The following is a 5,441-nucleotide window of genomic DNA, read 5'->3' as shown; positions in this document are numbered from 1 at the left end:
TCCACCACTTTACGTTTTAGGAGATCACGTGACCACAATTTAACCTTATAGGATGATGGCGTGTCAACGTCACGACTGCAGCAGGGTTTGACAGTTTATCAACACTTTTCTAGAATTCTCATCAAAATGACCTGAATCATTGTCAGATTTCCACACGTCATTAAACTGGTTAAACATAACGGAACAAAGAAATATTAATTTTGCACTCTGTCGCAGGGCTATGAGAGGGAGGGTATGAAGTCCTTTACTGAATGTATTTGTTTAATTACTCATGTTTGCTTAACTTTCTTCTGCCCTGAAGTTCTCTCTATGGATGAGAGGACGTATAGTACCAGATGTGGGATTCATTTATAGTTGTTTATTATGATGATCCACTATTATCATGAATTCTCTTACTTTAGATTTAGAGTATATTTGGATCCTAAAACTCTTTTAACATCGATTAATCAAAAGTCATATTTATTTGAATAAGCAATTGAAATGTTAAGATTGAACCAAGAATGGTGGACACTGAAATAAGACATGACAGAAATCAAGTGGAGGGATTAATTACAAAGACTTGTAAATCTTGAAGTCTTGCTCTTTTTACAAAGACAGGGACAGATTCCTACTGAGCATGTGCACTGGACTAGCTTGTTCCTGCCTGGTGAAATTAATTGTCCATAGCAGCACCTCCTGCCTAATGATCCTTCGAGGCTTTGATTTTTATGAAAGCTTAATTTAAACTCCAGAACAAAATTCTGAAAAACAGTTTCTCTGTGTGAATGTAAATAACTTTTTAAACTGTGAACAGGCAGGTAGCGTACTGAAAGATAGAAGATGACACCACACCATACAGCACCATTGATAAAACTCTTTATATCAAAACTTTTACATTTGTTTTTAAAAGCACAGATTCTCCCAAAACTCTTTAAACTCACTGTGACAGATAAAGATATTTCTTCACTGAACTTTATTTACATGGTGCAACAGGACTTTCTGACACCAGAACATTCACTGTCCAAACACTTTTGACATTCCTGCTTTCTTCCTGCTTTAAATGAAAATAAAATGTTTACAGCTCAAATGTTTTTCAGGTTTTTGCAGAAGAATATATAACTGCTCTGCAGAGTAGAAAGAGCAAAAAGGAAGGAAATCAGCATTATCTAAACAAAACACGATGAACCAAACTAAGAGATCAGGTCTGTTCCAAACACATCAAGGTAGAAATGTTCTGACATTAAAGCTGCTGAAGAGCACCGAGGATCAACAGAAATCCTGTTTATCTAAGTGCTGCAGGAATTAGTCTATAAACATGGAAAACTCTTTGGTAAGATGCCTGAAATATGCTTTTAAAATTCCACAGATGGTTTAAATACATATATGAACACTGAGCTGCTGCTTTTCAAGCTGAACGAGTCATAAACACGGGATTTTCAAACAAGCATCTTAACAAAAGAAACTCCAGGAGTTTCGTCACAGGAGTTTCAAAAAAGTTTTATGTTTTGGGAAGTTAAAGTCATGCATCCATGCTGTAGTGTGTTTCTGATTTGTTTGCCCTTTTCACTGCTTCAATACTGCTCGGTGACTAGTTGGCACCGATTGTAGGCAAGTCAACATCTTCTACGCAAACTATGACAACTGCAGCAATCTGCTTGCAACCAGAGCAATCACACGAAGGTTTTTAGTGAAGCACAGCAGACGACTGGTTTCACCTAAAAACAAAAAGCAGCTTCCAGCGGCCACTCGCCAACCGGTCGAGGGATCAACATTTGTCCCCAGTGGTTGTGGTGGAGTCACCAACCGGGCTCTAGGTCTGTACGATTTTGAAGTTTCTGATGGAGCTCGTGTAACTTTTCGTCCAGAACATTCTTAAACTGAGCAGCTTTAAACACATTATGTAAAAATATATTTTATACATAAATAGAATTTACAATTTTTAGCTATTTATACAAAAGCTGCATTCAACAGGTTTTATATTAAAGGTGGGGAGATTTATCAGGTAAATAAAATAATATGATATAAGAATGATGGGAGTCCACAGTCCTGGATCCTCTTTGTTGTATTTCATTTCATGATGCTTCAAATGCTCTCACATGGTGAAAGGTCTGATCTGCAGGCAGGCCAGTTCAGCACCACAACTCTTCTGCTATGAAGCCATGATGCTGTTGTAGATCCAGTATGCAGTTCAATATTGTCTTGCTGAAACATGCAAAGACTTCCCTGAAAAAGATGGCAGTATATGTTCCTCTAAAACCTGTATATACTTTTCAGCATTGATGTCCGCAGACAGGAATGTTTACGATTATACATTGAAGGCATCATCAATAAAGCGCTCCTCACAGCCACAAAGCATGCGCAGTCCTGCAAGGAATCAATCATTTAGTAAATTATAATAATAATAATAATGGATTGGATTTATATAGCACTTTTCAAGGCACGCAAAGCGCTTTACAATGCCACTATTCATTCACTCTCGCATTCACACACTGGTGGAGGCTACAGGTGTAGCCACAGCTGCCCTGGGGCAGACTGACAGAAGCGAAGCTGCCATATCGCGCCATCGGCCCCTCTGGCCAACACCAGTAGGCGGTAGGGTAAAGTGTCTTGCCCAAGGACACAACGACCAGGACAGAGAGCCCGGGGATCGAACCGGCGACCTTCCGGTTACAGATGCGCTTCCAATTAGTGATAAAGTCAAGCAGAAAGAGAACTGAGGCAATTGACTGAGTATGCGCTGCAGCCAGGGCCACGGGAACATTTCACTATTAGAAGGGGAAGAAGTTACAGGAGAAAAATCATGAAGCCGAAGATGAAAAGAGGATGACTTCGTCTTGTTGTCGATTCTGAGGTGGGCTCAGTGACTTCAGGCGCTTTCACAGTCACTCGACCTGAAAACATCCAGAGAACATCCTGTGGATTTAATAAGGACAACCTCAAAGAGAAAACTAACGGGAAAGGTGCAGAGACCATAGCAGTCACCAGGGGGCGCCCTTCACTGTAACTTCAACTGCAGCCATCCATCCTGCTCTTTTCTGTTTTAAATCAAATTCAGTGGCAGATCTAGAAAGTTTTACATGGGGGCGGGGTCAAAGGAGGGGCAAGAGGTCTAGGCAGGTGGCACATACCTCTGCAGGGAAGTATGAGAAAATGCCCTATATGTAAATGCAGTCAACAAGATATCCACAAAAACCTTTAAAACTATTTATTGTTTCATCATCTCTTCTAAGAAAACAAAGTCAGGGTGATTTTTTACAAGCAAGTAGAAAAACTTTGTTCATTACCTGCAAAACTCACTGGCAAGACATTAACAATCATGCGCAGGTCAAAAGTCTATGAAGGTGGCCCTGTCCTGCCCTGTGCTCGCATCTTATATATCAAAGCAGAATAATCAGAAAATCCTCACTATAGAGGACAGAGATCAGTTATAAATAAGTTAGAAAATATCTGTAAATAATTAAGACACATTAAAAATAAACTGCTGAAGGTAGAATCCATCCATGCATCCATCCTCTTTTGCTTAACCAATTCAGGGTCGCGACTCGCGGGTGAGGATGAGTCAGTAAGTGGACAACTCAGACCTAGGTAGAGTGACCAGGTATCCCTCCTTACGATTTACTGCACAGCGATTTTATCCCCCTCTAGACGCTCTAGTTTCCAAAAATCATCACTGCAAGACAGACCTGTCACTAAAGTCTGGATCTTATTGAATGACTGTGAAGAAAGCAGTAAAGATCATCACGGGCCTCCTGCACTTTAACATGTCGCTGTCTTTTGCTGCATGTACGCAGCAATTCTCCACAGTGGAAACCTACAAATCACAAGCTACTCAGATGTTTGTGGAACATGAGAAACTGCCAAAAATATCCGTGTAGGTTGTGAAAATGAAATGCAGCTACGATGCAGACAAGAAAACTTTTACTGGCTGGTGGAACATGAATGTAAGAAAGGCTTTTCTCACGTGAGCTTCACAGCTGATCGATGCATCCTCACTGAAAGCCAAATGAAACTTGAACCAGACTGAGAGGCTCCTTTCATTACCAAGAAGCTCATTCAAATAAAATATGTGCTTCAAATGCCAAACTCCTGTGTCACACACACTCTTTGTTTTTTACATTTAGTTTTCTGGGATCTCGTCACAATACGCACAGCCTGTGTAACCTACCAACTGTGGTGACCTGGTGACCCCTCCCTCTGTCGCCACCTTCAGGACAAACTCAGACTTCATGTCCTGGAGGACCTCTGAGTGTAGCAGTCCACTCTCTGAGTGTTTTCTGGCTGCTGAGAGAACAAGATGTCAACATCTGCTGCAGCTGTTCACTCCCCAGCCGTTTACTGTGTGTGTGTGTGTGTGTGTGTGTGTGTGTGTGTGTGTGTGTGTGTGTGTGTGTGTGTGTGTGTGTAACCAGCACTAACGGCTAACGGATGCCTCTGTGAACATCTGTAAAAAAAGTGTGGGTTTGCTGTGGTTTCTGATGTTTCATGACGTTCATCCGTACTGTTATTGCCCGGACCCCTCACACACACACAGACACACACATTCAAGGTGGTGGAGGGAGGTAAGGCATCTTTGGCCGGCCTCAGACCACCAACCGCCCTCTCTTTATCTCCTTTTTCCTCTCTTAGCCTTTTTTTCTGGCTCCGGAAAACCAGAAGCCTCCTGCGTTGCACAATTTCGGCCCTCAGCAAGCAGCCAGCAGGAGGCTCTGAGTGGGTGGGGGCCAGGGTGGGAGTATGGTGTATTATTGTCTGATAATAGCATATGATGCTCTGTGACAGGCTGAGGCCTCTGTTAGCACTGATGACATCTCACTGTGGAGTTTGGGCAATAAGTCCCATTAAACCTGCGGGACTTTCGGGGCCTCCGTGACATTCAGTGACCCCTAAAGTGTTCGTAACTTTGTGTTCATTTAAATGTAACTTTACATGGAAAGACTGAGATTGTTTCCATCAGTTTACATTCAATAATCAGCAAGTCAAAGCGTGTTTCTAGCAGATTTGATGGAAAATCAAAAAATGAAATCTCTCATTGATGAAGGTGATCAGACACTTTGCTTTGGCGACTTCCTGTTGGCTTTGCTAATCCAGCGCATGAAGACACACGGAGCAGAAACAACACACTTCAGAGTGAATCAAAAGCAGGCGATCGTAAAAAATAAAATAAAATAAAATAAAGTGCAAAGCAAAAACAAAGTCAGCCGTGTTTACACTAAACAGGCTCTCTGCTTGCTCCTGCTGCAGGCGGCGATCTTTACTGTGTCTAATGACTTGGTGTTTTAGTGATTTAACATTTTTGTGGTTGTTGTGCGTTGGTTTTACTGTTTTTATATTGTTCTTTGTGGATGATTGTTTCAGAGTCTGTCTGTTTCCAATAAGGGGCAATAAAATAACTGACCTGAACAGTGACATCAGCACCCAGAGGTCACTCACGGTCATGTTAGAGTTTCTTATGTGATTTAAAA

The sequence above is a fragment of the Astatotilapia calliptera genome, chromosome 20 (genome assembly GCF_900246225.1).
Source record: "Astatotilapia calliptera chromosome 20, fAstCal1.2, whole genome shotgun sequence".
In the NCBI taxonomy this organism is placed as follows: domain Eukaryota; kingdom Metazoa; phylum Chordata; class Actinopteri; order Cichliformes; family Cichlidae; genus Astatotilapia; species Astatotilapia calliptera.
This window is presented reverse-complemented; position numbering follows the sequence as displayed.